The 27622-nt window shown below is 38.1% G+C and overlaps 1 protein-coding gene across 1 annotated transcript in view; it reads right to left on the minus strand.

Annotated features, from left to right (window-relative positions):
• Window positions 1–25711, minus strand: part of SIAH1 (siah E3 ubiquitin protein ligase 1) — a 54968-nt gene extending 29257 nt beyond the window's left edge. The window contains exon 1 of the mRNA XM_036751628.1: window positions 25555–25711. The gene's annotated coding sequence lies outside the window, so the exon portion shown is untranslated. The remainder of the gene's footprint in view (window positions 1–25554) is intronic.
• Between the last annotated feature and the right edge of the window lie 1911 nt (window positions 25712–27622).

The raw sequence follows: 27622 nt of genomic DNA on the forward strand, positions 1-27622 counted from the left end.
CATCAATGCACTTTTTTACTTAGTTCCTATGTGTTACTATGTAACAGGAATGAAAAGGCTGTTGGTGGTACTGAAAGACAAAGAGGTTTCTACTACAGAAATCTAGTCTAGGAGACCCATTGCCTTGCCACCCATTAGGTAAAACATTTGATGAGTTCTTCAAATTCAAGTTCTCGTATTATAGTGAACTGTGCAGCAAAACCCTTTTATGTCAGCTATGACCACCGGATATCCTTTTCCTTCTCTTCTTTATTTCTAATAAAATTATTCTTCGTGAAGGTCACATATACAAAATATTCGCAGCAGCATTTTTTGTAGTAGCAAAAAACTAAAAACAAAGTAGATGTTCATTGATTAGGAAATGGCAAAGCTAATCATAGCACATAAAGATAATGCAGTATTACTGCTATAAAAAATTAGTATGAAGATTCTAAAGAAGCATGGGAAGAAAAACGAAATAAAAACAAGATACAAAATGATGTGCAAGAAACAAACTTCACTGTTTTGATTAATATTTGTCAGAGACATTTTAATTGTTATCACAAGCAATTACAGGGATAACTGTTGAACTGGTAGAGTTAGCCTTTTGCCAGCCAAAGAGCTCTGATTACAAGCAATTTCCAACTAGTACATACAGCATAACGAAGGTCAGTTAGGTTGAATTACTTGTTGTTACTAAGTACAAGAAAAACAACATTCCACATGAGAAGAGATATGAACAAAGTATGTAGTTCTCTAATACTAGTCATCATGGTGATAAGACAACACTGCTGATTAGAACATTTTATGAAAGGATCATTTAGCAGTTTGGATTCTCAGGGGCCTAGTATACACATCTTCAAAATATATCCTTATAAACAGGAACCTTTGGCCTCAATTGTTTAATTAGGGGGGATGGGAAAGAGGAATGGAATAATCATTTATATTATGCCTACCATGTGCCAGGAACTCTGCTAAGCACTTTACAAATATTATCTTAATTTAATTAGAGGATCTCCTGACTAAAGCTTCCACAATGACTACAACAATTTAAAAAGAATGGAAAAAATGAAACTGAATTGACACGTAATTATAATGGCCAAACCTGTCCTTAAAGTGATAAGGAAACAGACATCCCTCTCTTCTTTGCAGGAGGAAAGGGAGAAAGGAACAGATAAGTACTGGTGTGCAACATAACAAACACTGTCAAACTCAGTTAACATGTTGGTCACTTTTAATGAATTGCTCCCTCACTCCTTTCATTTTTGTTGTTACAAGGAATGGCTAGGTGGGGAGGAAGGTGGGAGATATTCTGAAATGAAGAAATGAAGATGATATAAAAACAAAAAGTCAAACTACAAAAAAAAAACTTTTCAGAGTTCTGAAAAATTAAAGTTTGGTTTCAATGGGCAAGACAGAGAAGATTAAAAGGAAAGTAATAATAAAAGTAAGCAATTGTATAGTATAACATAAAATGTTGACTGAAGAACAGACATAAACTGTGGTATATATTAGGCAATACAGAATATATGCTGACTGAAAGAAACGCCAACAGTACAAGTCAATCCCATTTAGAAATTGGGTCCATGTCATATTAACACTTCTTTATGATTACCCATGGGGCTTGTTAGCAGACATTCAAATATTTCCTGACTTCTCACTATCAAGAGAAGTATCACTAAAGTCTATTAAGGATCCTTGTGTATTTAATACTGCACTAGGTGCTGTTTAAAAAATTGAACTAGACAGAACCTGCCTATCTCGGTTAGTGTGCTATTATGATGCTTAGTCGTAAATATTTAACTGAAAAGGACCTCACTAATCATCTAATCCAGACAGCTTCTTTTACAGATGAGAAAACTAAATTACTTTCCTCTTCTAGGCCTTATCGAAAGTCACACTTAGTGGCAGAGCAAGGATTAAAAATTAGTCCTTGTCTCTCCTCCTCTCCCCCCATGCTTTTAAGAGTATATAGACTATATATATTTAGAACCCAGTTTATATTATATGGAACACATGTTGATATATAATAATGTGAAAGGCAAACAAGAATCAAGCAGAAGTAGAGTCAAGAAGTTAGAGTAGTGGAAGACAAGAACTCAAGATTTAATTAGGGCCTGCTACAGACCAAAAATTGGTTGTGAAGGGGCAAAATTCAAAATAAGAGGAAAAGTGATTACTTAATAAGATATCATCATACTAGAGGAACAGAATTATATGCTTTTTAAAACTGCATATTTGCAAGTCAACATGAACACATTAATATTACTAACTAAGAACTGAAGAGGCACAGGTTTGTGAACAAAGAGGGAAATAAAAACCACTAGGAAGGAAGTGGATTAGTATAAGGGACTACTGATGTTACTGGAGTAAAATGGAAGAAAGGAAGTCCCAAAGAGAACAAACTGCAATGAGGAAAGAGCAAGCTGAATATTGGGCTAAAATCAGAGTCTGATTTGAAGAAGGATCTAAAGTAATTAAAAGTCCCAGTAAGGATTTTTTTTTAAATATACTTTTAAAAAAAAAAATCTTGTTCTTAAAAAGAGATGTATGAATCCAACTAGGAATAAAGAAATATTAAGTCCTATTCAAAGGCACTAACAAATACATAAAACACATGGGAATTTTAATCTCCCAAAGCACCCTCAACATCTATATAGATTCAATTACAAAATGCTATTTAGTTTTGCTAGATTAAAAAGTTTATAATATCAAGGGAAACTATTCTTAAAAACAGGAACGAAGCCCTTCTGAATTTCAAACTATTAGAAACTAGTAATCATCAAAACTATTTGGTTCTTGTACAAAAAAAAAGAAAATAGCAAAGTAGATCAATGAAGCAGACTAAACAAGAATCAGAAATAATTTAATTGAATAACCAAGGATATATAAACCCTCAAAATTAAATTATCTAGGAAAAAACTATTTGGTTAAGTACTATTTGGGAAAATTGGAAAACAGTCTAGAAGAAATTAGGTTTAGAATATCTCATACCACATACCACAATAAATTCAAGAACTGACTATGCAAGAGAAGGAAGAGGAGGAAGACCTTTCACAGTCTATGGCTCAGAGATAAATTCTTAACCGAAGAGGTGATTACAATAAAATAAATTCAGTTAATGTGACATTGTAAAAAAATAACTGATGTAGTCAACAAGCATTTATTCAGCATTTACTATGACCAAAACTCCGTATTAAGCACTGGGGATACAATAAAAATTAAAAACAGAATCCTTACCTTCAAAAGAGGTCACATTGCAGGGGAGATGGGGAAATCAGTACATGAAAACTATGTACATACAATTCATATGCAGTGTAAAGGGGAGATAATATCAAGAAAAGACAAGAGTAAGGAAAGGCCTCATGCAGAAGAAGGTGGGATCTGAAATGAGACTTTAAGAAAGCCAGGAAGCCAGAAGGAAGAGATGAGATAGAGAATTCTAGGCATGGAATAAGGAAATGAAGTGCCCTATGTGAGAAACAATGTGGAGACCAGTGTCACTAAACGGTACAGTACATGAAATAAAATACTTACTAAGTGCTAATGATATAAACAGAAAATAGAATAGTCCCTGCTCTCAAGGAACTTACATTTTAATGAAGAGACAATACACATGGGAGATGTTATCTTTAAACTAGATGGAAGGGTCTCCTGATCCTTAAGGTACAATGGCAAAGCAGATGGTAATGCTTCCTCTTCAGTCATTTCCAGTGATATCATATTAGTTTGTGATACTGAGCCATGTGACAGTGCCAATGATTTGAGGGATAAGAACTTTCTTTTCTGAGTGTTCAATAGGTATGGTTGTAGCACCTGGGAGCAGTTTCCAGGCTGTATCCCCATAAAGGTTATTTCCCAGAATAACTGCAGATATTCAGCTATAAGCATTGTTATTCAAAAGGCTCTTGGGTTCAGGATCTCGGACTGTCTCCATGAGGGTCTGAAGAGAGATGGTAGTCAAGAAGATAGTGGTGGTTCAACCTGCCTAGTACATGCTCTCATCTTCCCCTTAGGGGTCCCCGATACTTCAACTAGGCTGGTTTGCCTGCCCTGTAGATGGTAGTTGGTGGGGATAGCTGGCCCTACTTCTCCATGAGTTGTTTCCATGGATGACAATTCTAAGAGCTAGGTGGGAAACAGGACCAGTAATCTGAGAAGAGAGGAGATGCTCCAACTCAAAGGGTTCTTTTGTCTAGCCACCTGTTGGTGACAACTGGTCAGCAGTGTTTCCTAGTGGTAACAAGAGGCTGGGTCCCTTTTTCCACAATGATTTCTCCTCTCAATGACTGTAGGTGCTAAGCTGGAAGCAGTTCTAGTGATCTGGAGGACACTGCTATTATCACGGCTCTTAGATTCAGGGTCATGGGCTATTTCCTCCACCTGGGTCCAAGGGAAGATGGTGGTCAAAGTGGAAGTAGTGTTTCAACTTGCCTAGCATATGCTACTTCCTACCCTTCCCCTCAGGGTACCCTGCCCTGCTGCCTCAGCTAAATTAGCTTGCTTGCCCTGTGAGTGGCAGTTGTTTTGACAGATAGTGTGGATGGCTAGATATTCCTCTACAAAGGTTGCTTACCTGGATGATGGCTGTAAGGATGGAAGTAAGACTGGTGAGGGGGCAGGAGGAATAAAGGGATACCTGTTTCTACTCTCACATGGCAGGCTAACAGAGCATTTTATATTTGATCCTGAAGGCGATAAGGAACCACTGCAATTTAATGAACTAGGGGGGAAGGGGACTTGACATGGCCAGACCTTCAATTTAGGAAGATTATTTAGGAGGCTGAGCAGAGGACAGACTTGAGGCAGAAAGCCCAATCAAAAAAAAAAGAGGATAATAGTAAATGTTTGAAGATGTTAAAGAAAGGCACACTATTGTGTCATTGGTAAAGCTGTAAACTGGTCCAGCCAGACAAAAAAAATTTTGGAATGGTGCAAATAAAGAACTAAAACATCCATGCGCCCTGACCTACAGATTTCCACGGCTAGGCATATTCTCCAAAGATTTCAATGACAAAAAGAAAGGTCCCATATACACAAGATTATGTAAAACAACTCTTTTTGTAGTAGCAAAGATCTGGAAACAAAGCAGATACCCACCAAATGAGAGATAGCTAAACAAATTGTGGTAGGTGATCATCTATTGAAAAATAGTTCAGGAGTGGGGAACCTGTGACCTCAAGGCCACGTGTGGCCCTCCAGGTGCTCAAGTGCAGCCCTTTGACTGAATCCAAACTTCAAAGAATAAATCCCCTTAATAAAAGGATTTGTTCTGTAAGACTTTGACTCAGTCAAAAGGCTGCACCTAAGGACCTACAAGGCCACAGGTTTCCCCACCCCTGATCTAGACCAATGGTCTACAAACTTTTGATAGTGTACTACCAGTAAAGAATTGTGAACACACACACCTCTAATATAGATGGATAAATTATATATGTATATGTATGTGTGTGTATACATATATACACACACACAAATATACGATATAGTATTATATAATTGCTAGAATTTATTCATCACTTTCAGCTTTGCAAAGTAATTTACAAATGTTCTCATTTGATCCTCACACCAACCCTGTGAGAAATGCATTATTTATTATTATTTTCACTTTACAGATGAGATAACTGAGACAAAGAGGCTAAATGATTTGGCCTGTTCACTGTGTCACCTAACTGCCTCTAAAAACTCCCTTTCTGTCCTAAGAGATACAGCCAACTTGTAAATAATAATTTTTTGCTAATAGTTCACAGGATCAGACTTGGAAGGAGAAGGAAGAGGATGGAACAAGCATTTATTAAGTGCCTACTACGTGTCAGACAATATGTTAGTTATTTTACAAATATTATCTCATTTGATCCTCACACTACTAAGAGGTAAGATGCTATTACTATTCCCATTTTATAATTGAAGAAACTGAGGCAGACACAGGTTCAGTGACTTGCCCAACGTAACACAGCTATTAAGTGTCTAGGGCTGAATTTGAATTCTGTTTTTTTCTGACTTCAGGCCCAGTGAGCTCTATTCACTGCTCCATCTACCTGCTTCTGGGACCTTAGATATCTAGTCCAATCTTTAATGAATGGTATCATATCTTAATTTCCAATTCACGTGGCAGACATAAGCCTACCTTTCCAACTATGCAATGCCCATACCACAGACTCAAAGTAATGAGGGATAGAGATGAAAGCGGTGGGGTGAATTGTAGATTTTCCCAATGGCATCTGCACAACTATTACTATGGGTGGCTTCCTCACAGTTAAGTTTTAGCTGCCCTGAGGTGCCAATACCTCAGTACAAAAGGAAGACTGGGCGCTTCCACAGAAGAAGGGCAGAATACAGGAGTGCTGAGTAATAACAGGTGAAGAAGAGATATAGCTGTGTTGGAGAAAGCCCTTCAACTGAAGCAGGGAGGACAGAACTTAAGCCATCTTCCCATACACTGACTGATCACATATTTGGAATCATGCCAGGTCATGGCTATTTCAGAGACCACTGGTATAGCCAAAATAAATTCTTTAGCTACTTGGTTTTTCTTGTGTGGATAGTTAGGCCTAACTCCCACGAGATTATGAAACTATTTAGGACATGGGTGGGGAACCTATAGCTTTGAGGCCACAAGTGGCCCTCAAGTATGGCCCTCTGACTGAATCCAAACTTCACAAAACAAATCCCCTTAATTAAAGGATTTGTTCTGTAAAATTGGGACTCAATCAAAAGGCCACACCTGAGGATCTAGAAGGCCACAGGTTCCCCACCCCTGATTTAGGAGGTTCCACAATGTTTTGTTTCCTCATCTTTAAAATGGAGATAATACTACCCGTAATACTCAACACCATGCTGTCCACAAACAGGAACATCTGGAGAACCTCTGTATCTCTACAGAATCTCTACTCAACTTTTTAAGTCTGTACTGGATCTCCCCTCCAACAAGAGTAAACAACTTTTTGAAGGATATGTCTCTATTTTTTATGTTTCATTTAACATTAATTTTTAGAGAGTCAAAAAAGTTTTTGTATCTTTCAAAAATATCTTATATTTTTTTTAAAAAAGGGATTTAGGCTGATCATATCACTAATAAACACTTTCAAAAAAATAATTCCATTAGATAATATAATTGCAAAATTAATCTGAAAAAACCAAGATGATGTGAAGTTACTCATCTTCAATTCCCTGCCTTTTCGTGGCTATTTGGGAGAAAGGCTGAAATATTAGGGGGCAGTCAATATTAAGAATAACACCAAAATTGTTCTGCTGTAGTATTATTCAGACAAATTAGAGTATTCTGGATTTTCCTCTAAGTACACTTAATTCTAACAAAACATTCATATTTTTTAAAAAATTTAAATTTTTGTTAATACTTCAAGTACCTGTGATTTCCTCAACGTAACTATTCCCAGATCACAACCCCTCCATGTTTTAGCAGATTTTACTGTGTTACCATGGGTAAAAATAAATGAACAGTTAAATTTTTTTAAAAATTTAAATAATTTACATTCAAATTAAGCAATCTCTAAATAATTTAAGATAAAATGATAGTTATTATAAATTATGTATAATACAATTATACATAAACATAATATACAATGTGAACATGTAATTTATCATGTAAATTATATAAGTATATAATAATTTTAATTAAATAATTTCAATTTAAATAAATTTAGTTTGTAATTTTAAGAAAATTTCAGCAAATGAGTGAATAATTGATTAATTATCTGTTATCCAACCTTCTGAACTTAGCTAGGCTGATCCTCTAAGGACAAAAATCAGTCACTCCACCAGTATTCAAAAAGCCTTTCTAGTTTAGCAAGACATGCCAGAATATTTATTCTGTTGGCACATCTTTCAACAAACTATCCACACCAACAAGAAGCACCTAAAGAAAAGTCTTACTTTCAGATAACAGTAAAAAAATAAAAATTAAGACTTCTGGCTGGCTGACACCATACATTTAAAATATTCCTATCTGTTGCCACTTAGTCACTAAGTCCCGCCAATTCAACCTCCACAATCTCTCTCTCATCTGAACCATTCTTTCTACATACACTGTAACCACTCTAGCTCAAGGACTCTCTTCACCTCTCAAATGGAATAAAAAAATCCTAACAGGCATCCTTGCCTCCAACCTTCTCTTTCTAATTCTCTTCACACAACTGACAAAATAGTCTTCCTAAGGCACAAGTCTGCGAATATCATTTCCCTTCTCAAAAACCTTCAACAGTTCCCTATTACTTCGGGATAAAATGTAAATTTCTTAGATCGTTAAGTCAGTAAGCATTAATTAAATGCCTACTATGTGCCAGGTACTGTGCTAAGCTCTGGACAATACAAGGACATTCAGAATCTTGGCTCCAATCTACTTTTTCAGCCTTTTGAAACTGTTCCCCAAATACTATATTCCAATACAATTCAGCAAGGATTTATTAAAGATCCACTACGAGCAAGGCACTGCACAATGCACTAAAAATATAAAAACAAAACAAAAAATTGGTTTCTGACCTCAAGAGTCTTACATTCTACAATAAAATAGGTAAGCAAATAAACATGGATATAATTTTAGGAGGAAGGAAAAAAACACTAATTGGGAAATCTGCTCCTGCCAAATTGGACTACTAGCTGTTTCCTTATGTCCTATCTTAACTGTGCATTCAAAACAGCAATGCCCCATTCACTTCTCAAAATTCTTATCTGAGAAGCCTTCCATAATCATCCCAGCTAGAAATGTTTTCTCCCTCTTTGAATTTTTAAGATCCCAGTCTTATCTTTCTCCAACTTTATTCTTAACCTTGGCATCATCCTTGATTCCTCATTCTTGCTCACTCTACATTTCCAAATCCATTGCCAAATCTTGTCATATCTATCTCCACAACAGTACTTATACACATCCCCTTCCCTCCTCTCTACTCCACTCATGGCGATGACCTCAGTTCAAGCTCTCCACACTTCTCACATGGACTACTGCAACAGTCTTCTGAGTGATCATTCCTGACTTAAATCTCACTCCACTCCAATTCATGCTCGACATGGCCGCCAAAGTGAATTTTCTAAAGCATAGATCTATCCACGTCACTTTCACTACTCAAAGAGCTCCAAGGGCCTCCAAGATCAAATATAAATTCCTTTATTTGATATTTAAAGCTCTTCATAACCTAACCTCATCCTATCTTTCTGTTCTTACACTTCACATTCTCCTCCATTCATTTTACCATTCAGCTACACTTCTCTGCTTGCAATTACTCAAATATGATACTATCCAATTCTGTTTCTTTAAGTCCCACGAAATCTCTTCCACCTCTTAGTTTCTTTGTTGTCCAAAGATGTAGCTTAAGCCCCTCCTTAAGCAGGAATTTCCCAGGGACCCCAGCTGCTAATGCCTTCCTTAGTCAGACTTTTTCTATCCACTCCGTATATCTTGTTTTTATTTATTTACATATCATCTCTCTCTTATAATGTAAGCTCTGTGTACTTTGTAGACACCACCACCAGGAAGCCACAGCTTCACTTGGTCCAATAGACATTGACACCATTCCCTGACAAATCCATTCATGGCCATGGAAAACCTCATCATCTACTTTGAAATCTCAGTCAATAACAAGCTCCTACGCCAAATTACTTTTGAGATATTTACAGACTAGATTAAAAAGAGTGAAGTAAATGACTGTGCTCTGAGACATGGAAAGAAGGGATTTAGTTACAAGATATCCTGCTTTCACAGAATCATTCCTGGGTTCGTGAACTAGGGTCATGATTTCCCACACCACAGTGGCACTGGTGGAAAGACCATTTACAGAGAAAAATTTGCTGATGTGAACTTCATCCTGAAGCACACTGGTCCTGGCATCTTTTCCTGGGCAAATGTCGGCCCAACATAGATGGCTCCCAGTTTTTCATCTATACTACTAGACAGACTGGTTAGATGGCAAGCAATTAGTCTTTGGCCAGGTAAAAGAAAGTCTGAATATTGTGGAAGCCTTGGAGACCTTTGGATACTAAAATAGAAAGATCAAGAAGAAAATCACCATTACTGACTGTGGAAAATAAGATTTTTGGTTTTGTTTTTTGCTTAACCACCAAACTGTTCCTTCTGTAACTGGGGAAGACATCCCTTCCCCCTCCCCAGACCCATCCCACTCTGCCTTCATATCCTGTAATTCTCTTCTGTTCTTACTTTTTGTAATTCTTTATTTCATTTCCCTTTACCTTCCACAAGTCAAATTAGACTACAGTTAATTTTATGATTATAAAATAAAACAACAATAACAAAAAAGGTAAGCTCCTTAATAGCAGGGTCTTTGTTTCCCCAGCACTTAGCACGGTGTCCACATAATAATAATAAACAAATGCTTGCAATCTGACTGACCGACTGTCATATAGTTCCACAGAAAAGGGAAGCTATGGAGGACAGGAACTTTTTTAATCTTTATATTCCAGTGCTTAGCCGTAGCCTACACAGGTGCTTAATAACTGCTGTTTGACCAAAAAAAAAATTTTTTTCTTCTCTGCTTTTTATATTCTTATTTTCTCAACATACTAAGAATTCAAGCCAAAATAGGAAGACTATCATATGATGGAAAATATTTCTGTTATTAAAAGCAATCTCAACAGTTTCTTGTAAGTCTAGATGTTTAAGTGGCTTCCACTAGTTCAATGGCTTAACTTTTCAAAAATATTTGATTAGGGGTGGCTAGGTGGTGTAGTGAGTAGAGCACCAGCCCTGGAATCAGGAGGACCTGAGTTCAAATCCAGCCTCAGACACTTGACACACTAGCTGTGTGACCTTGGGTAAGTCACTTAACCCCAATTGCCCTGCCTTCCCCCCTCCAAAAATAAAATAAATAATTTTTAAAAATATATTTTATTAATTTGATATTAGAAGGGCAGCAACAAGTAGCAGGTAGAGAGCTGACCTCTGCTACAAGACATGTATAAGATTCAAGACCTACAAAGAATACAAAAGAGGGAAATAACAATTTTTTATAGGGCCATGGGAAGATAGGCACACAAATGCACTATTGGTAGAGCAGTGAACAGGCTCAACCATTCTGGAAAGTAATTTGCAACTATACCCACAAAGTCACTAAAACTGTAAGCCCTGTAAAACACAGCAATACTATAAACATATACCCAAGAAATCAAAGAGGGAAAAGAACCTGTATGTACAAAAAAAAAGTGTATAAGAACATTATTCTATTGTAGAAAGAACCGGAAAGAAAGTGGCTGCCCATCATTTGAATAGCTGAACAAATTATGGCATACAAAAATAATGGAATATTATTGTGATCTAAGAAATGATAAAAGGGGTAATTTCAAAGAAATGTAGGAAGAACCATATAAACTGATGAAGAGTAAAGAAAAGACAACAATTTATACAATATTGTAAAACAACTATGAAAGACTTAATTCTAATCAATGCAATAACCAATCATGACTCCAAAAGACAATGAATTGTGCTTCAGAATAATAAGACTAGAGATGCAAAATGAGATCCACATTTTCGCACCTGGACAATATGTGGCTCCATTTGTCTTGACTATACTAGTTTCAAGGCAGGATTCCCACGCCACCCCCTAGACCCAGAGTGGGTCTGGGGTAGGGGGTGGGGGGTGGCTAGTGACAGTGATGTCCAAAAAAACAAAAACAAAAGTGGGGAAGGGAAGGGAGGGGTGTCAATAAAAGTCTTACACTTGACACATTTACTATCTGTGTGACCTTGGGCAAGTCACTTAACCCCAATTGCCTTGCCAAGAATGTAAAGGTTCCCCTGTGCCACTTCAGGGAGGTAATGGATGAGGGGAGAGAAAGAATGACAGCTGAACCACAATATCTGGGTTACCTGAAGACGGATAAAAAATAAACATAAATAAAAGCACAATCTCAGGTACGGGCAGGAAAAACTATGCGTGGGAGGTAAGATTAAGATGAAGGGAATAATTATGATTGAACGTTAAAAAGTAAGATCAAGTTTTATGTGTGTTTGATATAGACAGAAGCTCAGGCTAATGTTAGAAAGATTGCTAGATTTTTTTCTCCCATTTTTATTAAACATCAAATAAAACAAACATTTCTACATAAAAAGGAGAGGATTGTGCATGAAATGGGGAAATCTCCATTATATAGAACTTTTCTTTTTAAGTAAACCTTAAGTAACCTAAGAATCCTTCTGTCTTTTTCTCATTGCAAGGGGTGGGGGAGGGGAGGGGAGAGGAGGAGACAAGAAATCCTATCTTCTAGTATCTCTACCTAATTGAAAAAATAAAATGAAAACCCTTGTAATAAATATGCACAGTCTAGCAAAACAAAATCCGACACTGTCCATGTCCAAAATCCGTATGTCTCACTCTACATCTTGAATCAATCACTTTTGTCAGTAAGTAGATACTGTTGATGATATTCTTCAACAGTTGATCTGTACTATTAAGACTGTGCAAGAGATCAAATAGGTCACAAGTATATTTGGCCTGTTATACCCTAAATCCTAATTGTTTCCTTTAGGAATACTGTATCATACAGTATACAGAAATAATACTGAAAAGTTATAGTGGGCTCCATATTGTTAGCTTTGGTCTTTGAAGATTTTAAATTTCAACTCTTTAAGAATATTTTTAATTCCACAGATAACAAATGATAGCATTTTACATATATTCTAAGTCTATCAGCAGTATCTGTGCTCTAAATCAATTCAAATATGTCATATGAGAGAACATAATTCATTCATTTTCCTGCAGGGATAGTTAAGCTGAACTCATGATTTTTGTATCTCATTTGGGAGGCTCCATAATCAATACAATGTCATCCACAAGTAGGTGTAGATAACAACAGTAACCAGTATTTATACAGTATCTGCTATGTGCCAGGCACTGTGCCAAGCACTTTACAAATATTATTTCATTTTTATCCTCACAACAACCCTGGGAGGTAAGTGCTAGTTTATCTTTTTTACACTTGAGAAAACTAAGCAAACAGAAGTCAAATAACTTGTCAAATGTCACAAACATACAAAATGTCTAAGGCTGAATCTGAACCCAGGTCTTCCTGCCTCAGCACTCAACCTGTGTCACCAAGCTGCCTCATGCGGATCTGGAGGTCATCACAATCTATAGGGAATTCTTCACTGCAGTAAGATACCTTCCATGACACTGGTAAACACCTTTATTTAAAATGTGTTCCCACTTTATGCTTCATTTGATGTTAATACTGAAAGGACGGTCAATAAACTTCTCTCTGTAGTGTCAATGTATTTGGGAAGTGACAGCTTTCAATGACCCTATGCGTCTCCCTGAAACAAAATCCAATGTTCTTCAGTATTTTCACCAAAACTGTTGACTAATGCCATGGAAGAAGCATAGTAAAGAATACAAGTCAAAAAGGGATTCATTCATTATAGAGGGTGAAGTCTTCTAGATGCTGCTTTCTGTGAGTGACACCATATTGGTTGTATAAAACCTTGAAAATTCTGCAAAGCTTCTTGGACAAAACACATAACCACTCAAGTTTGTTCTCACCACACACACAAAAAAAAACTGGATAAAAAAATCTATTATCCAGATTATGGCACACAATTAGATGGACAACATATTAAGCTCATCTATCATACCACAAGTGGACAATAAGTAAGTTGGCCCCAAAATTAAACAGTCAGCTGAATGCCTTTGGGAAATCACAAAGCTCCATAATGACCCAAAACTATTCTCAGAAACCAAGGCTTATCTATTTTGATACCAATATTCTTACTAGTGGTGTCATATGACTGCAAGTCCTGAGACACTACAATCTCCAAGGAATTAAAAATGTTTGCTCTCAGGGAAGCAGACATGGAGAACCACACGTTGGTTGTGAGAAAGCTGCATGTAACATACAAAGAAAAATAAAAGGATCTCAAAGAAATGTATGACCAAAAAAGATGGGCAAAGTTTAGAAATATTCCATGGACAGCTTATGTGCTACATTAGCATCCTTACACTATCAAGTGAAATCTTACAACTCTTAAGTTGGGTGGATGCCCTGTAATGAATTTATGAGTGCACATGGACAAGAGTCACAAAGGATGAATAGACACAAATGGAACATGATCTAAAAAACATACACAACAATGAGATTATAGATCTATTTGAATATCTGAGTTCTCTTCTGGTAATTCTGGCTGTGAATCATGAAATACTACTATCTCCATGGAATTAAAATTGTAGGTCACCCAAAAAGCAATAGAGACTCAGGGCTGGCATAAATAAGCTGCACAATATTATAAACTATGAACTGTGGGCATGAAGAAGTGCAAAAGGTGTACTACTGGAAAAGGTGGTGGACTGGTCATATAATGAAAGCAAGGGATAAGCGATAGAATGGCTGTATGTTGCAATCGTATCCATGTAACTGGAGAGTCAAAAGGCTTCTAACAATTCTTCAGAACCCCTGTGAAAGATTTATGGAAGGACATGGATAAGCTTCACAGGATGAAAAGGCATGCATGCAGTTGCAATCTGTGCCAATGAAAGGGATACTCACTTCAATAAGAATATGGGCTTATTGAAATATACATATATATATTATTTCAGTTTAATAGTTATGTTTCATAACTGATCAGTCTAGCTATTTAAGTAGAAAAATGGCCCAAGTTGCCATTTTCTGATCCCATACTGCCAACTTTCCTACTTCTATATTTATTTAACAGTGGCTCCCATAGCTACAATGTACTCCCCACCACCATCTGCCTTTTTTGAAATTTTTCTCTCTTTAAAAATTACCTCAGTTGCCACCACTTCCATGAACCCCTCTCCTCTCATTCTTGCCCTGTACCCATGCAAAGTGATCCTTCCCATTCTAATCTTTATTTTACCTCTTCCAGCCACTTATGCTTTAACCTGTATTATAGTTTTCTATGTACATATCTTATTCTCCTACTATGACTCCTTAAGGACAAGATTTCATCTCTTTCTCAGATTTATAGGTAAAGATCTTACAGAGTAGGTCCATAACAAATGTTGACTTGAAAGTTCTGAGCCTAAAGGTTGTCATTGGGAGGGTCCCAGGGGAATAAGACAGAAGTAAGAGAATGATTACTGAATAAGAACAGTTTTCTCACACAGCAGAATTTATAGAAGGGGCTTCAAAGAGAGAGAAGCTGATAAGCTTGCAAAATTATATAACTGCATAACAAAAGCAGCACCTGATCTTAATAGCGACAGAAAAGACGAAAGTGTAGCATCAAATCCTTCTCTTAGCCCAAATGATTACTGCAGACTCAAGAAAAATCTTTATCAGAGTTGTTATTCTCAGATCTAAGCCCACAGCACTAGGGGCTATATCTCCTTGAGTCCCAGTAGTCAACAACACTTTTTGCTTGCAGCAAATACTAAATATTAAAATAGGCTGAATTTCTTTTATTTGCTCAAAATTTCCCTCAGTCCCATTTATACTGAGGGCATTCCATGCCCCCAAAGACCAAAAGTATTTGTAGATTTATAATCTAAAGTATTTTTTGGCCAAGTCCGTTTGAAAAATTGCAGTTTCATCTAAAGGATGACTAAGGATACAATAAGTCACTGCCGAAAAAAAGACTTTTTACATGCACACTTTAAAGACATTCTTGCTGACTTCATACATGATAACAATAAATCACAATGTTATATGGTATACAAAAGTTGACTGTATCCATTGCTTCAACTTTTCAGACAATTCTTCCCCCTTTTTTCCTAGAAAGGGGATTTTATTTGCAATAGCTGACATTTAATAGAATGCTTTAAGGTTAAAAAGTGCTTTACCTGAGGAATCAGGTTAAATGACTTGTGAAAGGTCAAAGTGGCAGTCAGAAACTGAACCTAGGTCTTCCAACTCCACGTTCAGCATTCTCTCCACCATACCAAAAGGTTTTAGCAAGCATATTTCCCAAAGAACTAGATAACTTAAGAAAGTTTTAAATGTGAACTTCTAAAAAGTAACTAAGTGATATTTTCAAAGTTAATTATAAAACAGTGAGGAATTTTTCAACTTTTAAGTGTCACACAACACACTGGATAAAAACTTGACTGTTAACAAAATATTGGTCTGTGCTAAACGATTCATCTCTAACCTGGTATAAAATCAGTCTCCTTAATAAAATGTAAAACAACAAAGTAATAACAAGAAAATAGCTTAAAATCATATCAAGCTTTTTTTCAGGCATGTTCAGTCTACAAAAGAATCTTTCTGTATAATCTATAGCCACATTAAAAATAGAAAGCATTTTGCATAAACTTCTAAATAAAAACCTTTGCTCAGTGAGATGTTTCACTATTTGTTCCTTCCACAAAACATCACATTTTATCCTTCACTAATGCGAACATTAAAAGGTATTCAAAAAATCAGAATTCATAAAATCTCTAATTTACAGATCCTAATTTTTATAGCACCAGTCTTCTACTAAGTTTTGTTGAACAAAGGGGCTTCTTTTTTACCCTCAAAAGTGTTGGCAGAGGCAGAAGAAAAAAAGCACAGAGAGACTTCATGTAATTGAGCTTTTTTTTTCCCCTTATTGCTAATTGGATGGTCTGTATTGTCATCGCCTACTTTAACAGAATTTAACATATTTTTTAAAGTTCTATATAAAGTAGTGTGATGAATTTTTTTTAAAAACCCTATTAAAAACATCACAAGAATTCATTTTTTATATTTTTTATATTTATTCATTTCTTCCCTCTTACATGGGGTGCAGGATGAGGGGAGGAGAACAACTCTGCTCCCCATAGGGAGTTTACAATGTAGGCTCTAGAATCTTGGGCTCACACCCTTACTCTCTCATCTTCCCTATAAAATAGATCAGAACTGATTCATGTTTACAGCGTTATAGTCTAGGATTTAAAACTGAAAAAGTATCTAGTTAGAATCTACAAAATGAAGAAAATGAGCCCTAGAAAAGTTAAGTAACTTCTAAAGGTCATATAGGCAGCACCTGGCAAAGCCAAGATTTCTTCAGATACAGAACTAAACAAAGACAGAAATTAATACTAGTCTGTAGTAAACCTACACAATTCAATGTGGCCCCTCAGTCACCACACCTAATCTAAAAGATCTTTGGGGAAAAAAAAAAACTCCAGTATAGGATCATTCCCAGGCAAATGTAAATGTGAACCTGGAAATATTAAATTTAATTGAGCATCCAAGCCATTCTCAGTCTGGCCCTGAACTTCCACAGCAGTCCCAGATATCCCCAAGGACACTGTAGACTGAAGAATGTTCATCTACCTAGAATTATAACTCAAGTTTTATACTGCAACCAAGTGACAAAACACTGAGTGGTTCCATTAAATTGTCTTCCTTACAGACTTTAGCAGTAATACTCTTTCCCTGGATTCAATTCCTATAACTGCTGCTTCAATACTGGTAACTTCTTGCAGTTTCCTCTCAGAAAGTAAACCTAAATAGGCAGAAACAAATCATTTAAACTATCTCACCTCTGATGCTTACTACCTGACTAACCTTGCAAAAGTTACTTCATCTCCCTGGACAGTTTTCTCATCAATAAAATGAAGGGGTTAGACTCTAGTGCCTTCTGAGGGCCCTTCCAGCCCTACAACTTGAATGTTACTTTTGTATCTCCTGCATTTAGCAGTGCCTGGCACACAGTAGGTGCTTAATAATGTATAGTGACTACAATCTCCAATTTTCTCACTACCCATCCACTCCTCAAAGATCTGTGGTATGGCTTTCACCACCAACGTCACTTTAGTGAAGTTGTTTTCTTAACCATTATCTAAGAGCCAGATTGCTTTCATTTTCATCTTCCACGGCAATCAACGTGGCTGACCAACACCTGACCTTGATTTTCAGGTGCACATCATTCCCAAGGGTATAGCTCCAAACATTAATATTTCTGTAACTGGTAAAAACCCTAACATTGACATTTGTAATCATAGTTTATCTCACTATTATCTTCCTTTTTGTTTCTTAAATATTACCACAAGGGGGAAACAAGCATTCATTAAGGGCCTACTATGTGCTAAGCACCTTACATCTTATTTGATCCTTTGGGGACAGAGAGATTTTCAGTTAACCAGGAAAATCCTGCCCTTTGGATTTTTTCTCTAAGCTAGGTTAAGTATTTTGATAAATGCATTTCAATAGCCAAGTCAAAACAAATTTATTAAGTGCCTACTATGTACCAGGCACTGGTGCAAAGTGCTGGAGATAACAAAGAAAGGGGAAAACAGTCCCAGATCTCAAGGAAAGAACAATGTAATGGGGGAGAAGACATGCAAACGACTATGTATGAGAAATACAAAAAAAGACAGAAAACAAATATAAGTTGGAGATAATCAGACAGAGAAGACACTATCTAGCTTTAAGGGGGAACCAGAAAAGCTTCTTGTAGAAGATGGAAATTTTGGCTGAGACTTGAAGGAAACACAAGGGGGGGGTGGGGAATTCCAACCATGAAACCAATATAATTCTTGTAAATTCTTTGTACTTTATTCAAAATATTCTGAGAAAGGATCCACAGGTTTCAGCAGTCTTATAAAGGGATCCATGACACACAAAAAGGGTAAGAATCCCTCCACTAAGCAGAAAACCTTGGATTTAGATAATAAATTTGTTTCTGACAGCCCTGTTCCAAACAACTGTTTCTTCCCCACAGACCCAAAAGACTCTGTAGTATTAAACTAGTAGAAGCAACTCTTTTTATTTCCAGTTTCTATTAATAATTCTTGTTTATGAATGCTTACAATATAACTTAAGCAACCCAGTGAAGTAGGTAATGCAAATATTATCCCTATTTTGCATATGAGGAAATTGTAGCACGGACATTAAGTGACTTGCCTAGAGTCTGAGGCAGGGCTACATTTTCTATGACTGCATGATTTCTCTCAGCAATCCCAAGGAATCCAAAATCGTTGTAACCATACATACTATCTCAAGAAATACAAAAACAAAATGCTGAGGTAAAGCACATTTATCTTTGGAGCCTATCAGAATGACCCCCAAAACCATTAATGATAACATAACTTCATACAAAATACACCACACATCTTTAAAAACTCTTACATTATGTAATCCACAAGCACAAATTTACCAGTATTTACACACACCTGAGGTTACCTCAACCAAGATGAAATTCTAGTAAACTCCATAATGCTGAATATAAAACGACTCTAATTTGATGCATTATGAGACTAATTACTAGAACTGAATTAAAATATTTTTTCATTTTTTCCCAAAAAGGATTGTTTAACAGAAGTTGAAGATCAAAAGTAACCAAATTCTATGATCTTAAAAGGTCAGCAAGGGAAAGGAAATAACATGTACACCTTGAATTTCTATGTATAAACAAAAGTTCCATTGGTTTTTGGTCTAAGCAATAAAATAATTCACTAAAATTTTTTCTAATATTTTTAATTGACTTCAAAATTGGCATTAAAACAGCTGTTATTCCTATTATCCTTGAATGTATGGAACATAATATAAACTCCTTGTAAGAGACTGTTTTGTTGGGTTTTGTCTTTGTATTGTCAGTACCCAGCACAGAGCTCAGCTTAATAAAAGCTGCTTGAATAAATTATAGTGAAAATTACTGTAATTGATTACTGTAAACAAGTTTGCAAAGTAGGTTGAAATTTTTTTAAAAAAAAAATACTAAAATATCCTAAGCAAAACCATGACCCCTCTCCTTAATGAAGCCCCTATAACAATTTTAGTGTAATTGCACTTTGACTTGGGGATCCCACTACTGAGGGCAAAGACATATAAAGTGAGTATCAGCAAACTGCAGCTGGCCGAAGAGCCAAACCTGGCCAGAGGTCAACTTTTGTATATTTTAAAATACAATACAACTTTTACTTAAGAAGATAAAAACCATTCTTAGCTCACAGGCTATATAAAAATAGTGCACCTTCAGACTGTTTGCTGACCTGCCTAAGAAATACTATGACCCCAGTTTCTGAGACAAGAACTCACTATTTGACAAAAACTGCTAGGAAAACTGGAAAACAGTATGGCGGAAACTAGGTATAGACCAACATCTTACACTGTATACCAAAATAAGGTCTAAATAATTTAGACATAAAGGGTGATACCATAAGCAAATTAGGAGAGCATGGAATGGTTTGCCTGTCAGATCTATGGAGAAGGGAAAAAATTATGACCTAACAAGAGATGGAGAGCATTATGAGATGTAAAATAGATAACTTTAATTATATTAAATTTAAAAGTTTTGCATAAACAAAACCAATGCAACCAAGATTAGAAGGAAAGCAGAAAGCTGGAAAACAATTTTCATAGAAAGTTTCTCTGATAAAGGCATCATTTCTCAAAAATATAAAGAACTAAGTTAAATTTATCAGAATATAAGTCATTCTCCAACTGATAAATGGTCAAAGGATATGAACAGGCATTTTTCAGATAAAGAAATCAAAGCCATCTGTAGTCATGTGAAAAAATGCTCTAAATAACTATCGATTAGAGAAATACAAATTAAAACAACTCTGAGGTACCACTCACACCTATCATATTAGCTAATATGATAGAAAAAGAAAATGATAAATGTTGGAGAACATGTGGGAAAATTGGGACACTAATGCATTATTAGTGGAGTTGTAAATTCATCCAACCATTCTGGAGAGCAATTTGGAACTATACTCAAAGAGCAACCAAAACTGAGCATACATACCCCTTTACTCCAGCAATATCACTATTAGGTCTGTATCCCAAAGAGATAAAAAAAAAAAGGGGGGGGGGAGGACATAGTTGTACAAAAATATTTATAGTAGCTCTTTTCGTGGTAGCAAAGAATTGGAAACTGAAGGAATGCCTAACAATTGCAGAATGGCTGAATGAGTTGTGGTACTGAATGTAACGGAATACTACTGTGTTGTAAGAAATAACGACGATGCTCTCAGAAAAACCTGGAAAGACTCACATGAACTGATGCAAAATGAAACAAGGAGAACATTGCACACAGTAACAGTAATATTGTGTGATGAATAACTACGAATGACTTAGCTATTCTCAGCAACACAATGATCCAAGATAATTTCAAAGAACTCATGATAAAAAATGCTATATCCATCCAGAGAAAGATCTGATAAGAGTCCGAATGCAGATCAAAGCATACTATTTTCTGTACTTTCTTTACTTTTTGTGTTTTTTTTCCCTTTTTGGTCTGTTTCTTCTTTCTTTACTTTTTGTGGTTTTTTTTCCTTTTGGTCTGTTTCTTCTTTCACAACATGACTTATACAAAAATGTTTTACATGATTGCATATACATAACCTATATCAAATTGCTTGCCGTCTTAGGGAGGGGGGAGAACTCAAATGACTTGTCCATGGTCCCACACTTACTAGGTTAAATTTCTTTGCAAGTCTCTCCTCTCTTCCACCATTACCTCAATTGGCCAAAATAGAGATCCTGAGTGTATTTTAAAATACATTCAATAATATATTCCCTGTCCATAACTTAAACCTGGTGAGCTTAACCTTTTATATTACTTTAAGAAAATTATAACCTTTTAATTATGAAAAATCCAATAAATTAAGTTGCTACATCTTACTTTTACATGTTGCCTGCCCTACCCTCCGTTCCAATTTGTCAAAGATCCTTAACGGGGAAAGAGAAACTACATTTTGATATATCTAAACTTCAGCCTTTATTACAGAATGCATAACTGCCACAGGAAGAAAGAAATAGTAATAACTTATAAATTTATGCATTATCATCTTATTCCAAGAACACTAAACATAAAAAGATTTTTTAGAAGATCATAAATAACAACTTCTACTACCAAAAGTATTTGTACATGATATACTTTTGATTACAAATTAATCTAATTTACTTTGTTTTGGAATGTAAGCTCCTCTAGGGCAGGAAATATTTTGTTTCTCTTCACAAAAGTCTTCCTGAGAAGTTGTACAACACCAAATCCTCTTTTAAATAGCTTTAAGGAATCCAAAGAATTGTGTCAAGGAATCCCTTTGTAATGGAGACTGAGTTATCTTTCATAATAAGTCTATAAAAATATGAACTGTATTTAATTAAATGAGGGACACATACCATTATATATGCCACAAATTAGTTGATGTGAAAAATGAATAAACTTAATAACAATGAAACAAAAACTTGATGTTATAATAGACAGTCTTTGTATAATGCAGACTAATTCAAACCTTAAAAACATCCAATCGAAAATCAAAAAAACTGCTCCAAAATGTTAGATCATCCTACCAGCACCCTTGAATGATAATACATGTAAAGTTATTAGCTTACTTATTGCCCCTGAATGGGCACACCTTGTATTATCACAATACTGTTTGCAACACTGATTCTTAAAACAAACAAAAATAGGTGCTCCTTCACTAAAGTGTTTCAGCAAAGATAGGATGACTAGTCAGGGATGTCGTAGGACTCCTGTTCAGGGACAGGTTAGATTAGCTATCTATGATGTCCCTTCCAACTCTGAGGCTCTCTAATCTTATTCTTAATTCACAATTAATGCTGCTATAGGCACAGTAAACTTAAGCACACACTACTTGATAACTTGCATAGCTCCTAAGAACTCGCTTAGATTTATTAACTAATAGTGCTTTTGCACTAGATTTATCAATGTTTCTGGAAAGTGATCTAATAAATAGATAAAAATAAAACGAAATGATTGTTTCTCTATCAAAATATAATCACTTTATTACACTGGCAGCTGGATGGCACGGTAGACAGAGTCCAGAAGACCTGAGTTCAAATTAGATTCAAACTCACTAGCTGTATAAACCTGGTAAATCTATACTTGACTGACTTGCCTGCCTCAATTTCCTCAAATGTAAAATGAGGATAATAAAATAATACCCCCCCAGATTTGTTGTGAGGGTCAAATGAAATATGTGTATAGTCTTTAGCACAGTTCCTGGCACACAACAATGAATAAATGCCTGGTTCCTTCCTTTAGGGAATAGTTATTATTCCAGTGTCAACCAATAAACATTTATTAAGCACCTACTATACACTATAGGCACTGTGCTAAGCCCGCTGGGCAAACAAAGAAAGGTAAAAGGCAATCCCTGCTCTCAAGGGGCTTACAGGCTAATGGGAGAGAAAACATGTAAGCAACTATGTACAATCAAGCTATAAATAAACAGTGTAAATTTTAAATAAATCACAATAGGAGGGCACTAGGATTAAAGGTGAGAGGGAAAGGCTTCCTGTAAAAGGTAGGCAGGATGACAGAGGTAATAGAGATCCAGTCTACCCTTGCCCTTGGAACCAGAACCACCGTTACGGTCCATCCTCTGGCATACTGGCTGTGTTTTTCTGGGCAAGTCGCTTAACTTCTCAAGTCCCTAGGCAACTCTCTCAAATTATAAATTGAAAAACAATTGTAAACTTGACCTTATCAATAGCTCACTACATAGATGAAATTGCTGATCCAGACCAAAAAAAAAATTACATATGTACTTAGACACATATAAATAAAAATTCCAACATATATCATATATCCAACATATAGTGTTTCCTATTGCACTTGTCCTTAACTGTAATACATAATATTATATTATTACATAATAGCACCTACCTCCCATCTTTTGTAAAGAACTTTGCAAACCTTAAAGCACTATATAAATACTACCTATTATAGCTGTATTTTATAGCATCCTTCAGACTGTTAGCTACACAACAAAAGGCACCTTATCTAAACTTTGTATCTTTCCAATGCTCTTCACACAGTAGATTCTTAAAAATGTTTGTTGAATGAATTCTTGAAAGCAAATTCACAAATCATAAACAAAGAAAAGACCTCTTTCCCAATGTAATCCATCCTTTGTTTGCCAAACACCTGTTCTGCACAATTCCATATCATAGGCTACTCCATTTTTCAGATTCTCAGAAAATGAAATTCCACAGCAAGCTTTAGTAATGAACTTTTCCATCCTGTAACCCCTTTTCTAACATCTAACCAAAATCCCTTTGCTACAACTTAGGCCTACTTTCTTCCTTGTATTACAAAAACAAGGCTACAACATTTTCACAACACTATATTATAGTATTCTGTACCTTCTTGAAATGGCAGGTAAAGACTACATGTCATTTCACTAAATGGTAGCTGCCCTACTTTATTAGCTGGGCCAAAAGTTACAAAGTAAAGCAATCCTTAATTTGAGGCAAATGGACTTTCACCTACAATATTTAATTGTTCAAATCTATTTAAATAATTTTAAAATCACAACGTAATAAATTGTCAAGTATCAGCATCACCCCCTCCCCCATAAGTGTCCTAGCTTCTCCAACCAAGGTTACCTCATTTCCCTAATAGGCTTGGCCAATAAAATCTTTTAAAATGTTAATTTACAGATTCTACCTATTCCCTTACAATGTATTAAGCAGTGAATACACTTGCAGTTGCTATCAAGAAAAAGTCTGTTCAGCTATGAAGAAATAAGACAGATACAATCCTTGTTCATTAATACAGCATGTGCCAGGCTATTTTCATACATCAGAGACACAATTCAACTTTCAAAACGCAAAGTTACTTTTAAAATGTCTCATCAATGCTAAATATCCTTCAATTATGTCACCGAGGGTGGAAGATAAGACAACTAAAATATCCAGGTGGCCCTAGAGAAGCCTATGTTAACAACTGAAAGATTAGGACGTTCTGATTATGGCCCTAGATAAATAAAATAATCATGCCGCCCACCCACACTTCCCCCCCCCCCCAAACTTCTAACCGAGAGAAGATTAGAGAACTGGGTTGTCAGACTTTAAAAGGCCTTCTCTTTCTCGTTCAGCAACCCATTCATTCATAGGATCTTTTCTGGAATAAAGAGGAAATTGCGTTCTCTGCACTGCACAATACAAGGCTCAGGCTTGAGTGAGGAAAAGGAACGAACGTCCCACATTACAGGGACGTTTGTTTGGGGCTTCTGGAAAAAGGGAGAAGGATGACGACCACAAACCCAGAATTAAGGGAGGCGATGGGGGCGTCGGGGGGATGCCAGGTGGGGGGAGGGAAGGGACGGGCTCGGTGGCTCACGGTACAAGACTCAGCTGACCTCCGCCATGTTGGCCACAAACACCGGCCCCATCACAACAAAGCCCCGCACGAGGGAGCCGAGCAAAGGCCGGCCGGCACCTCCCCCTATGCCGAGGCCCGCCTCCCCGGGAGCCCGGGCCCAAGCAAAGCTTTCCTCTGCCCCACTTCGCTCCGGGCTGCCAGAGCTCTCGGGGCCAGGCCCCCTCCCCAAGGCCCACTCCAGGCCCGCTCGGGTGCCAAGCGCCGAGGAAAGGCCCCGGGTGGCGGGGAAACCCGACCCCGGGGGCGGGGCGGGGCCGGCCTCTCGACTGGGCCGAGAGGCCCAGGCTGGCTCCCCCTCCGAGGCCGGAGACAAAGGCGGGCCAGGGGCCGCTGACTGCCCGCGGGGGCGGCTGCACCGCGCCGGGAAGGGCCTGCCCTCACTCCCTCCTTCCGTCCTCCCTCCTTTAGCGGCGAGGCGGCGGTTTCTCCTCAGAGGAGCCGGCCGCCGCCATTAGCCGGACCTCGGGCCCCGCGCGGCGCCACCTCCCCCCCCACGGAGCACCCCCCGCCCCGGCTCCCCCGGCTCCTCCCTCAGGCTGGGCCGCACTTACCGGTGGGCGGAGAGCGCGACCGAGGCCCCGTTTCTCGCTCCGTCTCAAAGGCGCAGCTTCCTCCGTTTCTTCTTCCTCCTCCTCCTCCACCTCACCGCCGCTGCCTCCAGCCCCCGCCACCGCCGCCACCTCCGCCTCCCCCTCACACAGAGGCCGCGGCGCCGCCCGACGGGACACGCTGCTGCTGCTGCCGCCTCTCGAGAGCGCGCCCTGCAACCGCCGCCGCCGCCGCCGCGGCTCCCTCTGCTGCCCCAGCCGCCGCCGCTTCTCTCGTGCCCGAGCCTGCCGCGCGTTCCCGCTAAATACCACACACTGCGGCGGAGGCGGCTGCCCTAGAGAGAAAGGCGCGGCCCCGAGAGAGGGGAGCTGGAGAGCGCGCGAGGAGGGGGGGGCGGGGAAGAGAGTGCGCAGGCGCGGGAAGCCCTGGCTTAGTCTGGGCAGCCCGAGCTTTGGGTCACCACAGGTGGCGGTTACTGTCTCTGCTGTCTCGGTGACCGTTGCTCCCCACACACACTCACGTAGACAACACAGCCCTCCCCGCTTCGGCCCAACCGTCCCCCATCAAAGGAGAAGCGAGTGCTTCCACCCCCCTCCCCCACCCAAGGCCGGTCAGAGGCATCCGCCCATCACCCCACCCTGGGGCTCCCTCCCCACGTACTGCAGATGCCTTCTTGCAAGGCGGAGGGGCTTTGTTTTGGGGACCACTCCACGACCCTCCTCTCCCACTCCTCCCAAGTAGGGGCCCATGCCCCTGCCTCTGCCGTCTCTATACCAGCTTTTGTTCACTTCGCCAATAGCCCCTCCCCATTCCTGCTCACCTAATAAACAAACAAAACACCCAAAACTGCGACTGCTAAAGCTGAAGGGAAACCACACCCAAATGTGATTCCTCCCCCCACCCCCCACTGGTTCCACCACCTTCATTCAGCTACAGATAAGCAAGGCCCTAAGGGTTTATTTTCAAGGGGAAAGTAGAGTTGGATGCTCCTCTCCGAATCCTCTGATCTTGAAGCTAAACTTGCAACTGTTTTCCCTTTTCACTTAAAAAAGTATTTGCAAGACTTTCACCTTTCCCCACCTCCAGCGACTTTTTCAAGTAGGTTGAAGGCTTGTACCTTAGCAAGAGCTACCGCACAATCATCTGGTCCGAAGCTTTGCAAATTTGTCATTTGGCTTTTTTGTGGGAGGTGCATCAAAACTGGTATTTTGTGACTAGAACTTCCTATCTTACGTATGTCAGTTTAGAACTACATGCCTTTTGTATGTTAAATTGGGGTACGCTTGACATAGCACATGGCTTTCTTGTGCACAGTAAGCATTAAATGTTTATTGAATGAACACATAGGCTCTCTCTCTCTCACCTCCTTTGACACATACCGGCTATATGACTCTGGATAAGTCACAGCTTCTTGGTGCCTTTGACAACTCTAAAACTATACATTAAAGAGGGCCTGCTATTAGTTTGGGGAATTTCCTAATCTCAAAATTCTCTATACCAATGAAATCACAGGTCCAGTTCCAAGCCCTCAATCCTGGAAAAGAAAAGACTGGGGTGCAATTTAATTGCAGTCTTCGAGTATTTGAAAAGGCAATAAAACGGAAGAGAGATTAGAATTGTTCTGTTTGGCCCCGCATAAAAAACTAAATCCGGAGAGGCAAAGAAGCAAATTTAGGTTTCTTGTAGTCTATCACAATCACCACTAATTCATTAAACATGCTTAGCTACCAGGGCCTGGAGACACAAAAATGGAAGACTGAAAAAAACCAAAACACTGGCTTCAAGGAGATTGCATTCTATGTAGGGAAATAATCTTACAAGGTTTAGAGGGTTTCTTTTCCCTTCAACCCCTCAGTCTTACTTGAGGGTATCTTCCTATTGAGATTCTGGGAAGATACACACAAGGTTGGTTGACAAGCTGGATATACAGCATGAACGCAACTAGCAAACGGCTCCTGTCATTAACCTATCTTGAAATTAGTATATTGTACCACTACATTTTGATTTGTTTTCTTAATCGAATGTTGTGTTATCCGTCTTCAGGGATATAATGTTTCTTGAGGCTGAAAT

This window comes from Trichosurus vulpecula, chromosome 3 (assembly GCF_011100635.1).
Source record: "Trichosurus vulpecula isolate mTriVul1 chromosome 3, mTriVul1.pri, whole genome shotgun sequence".
NCBI lineage: Eukaryota > Metazoa > Chordata > Mammalia > Diprotodontia > Phalangeridae > Trichosurus > Trichosurus vulpecula.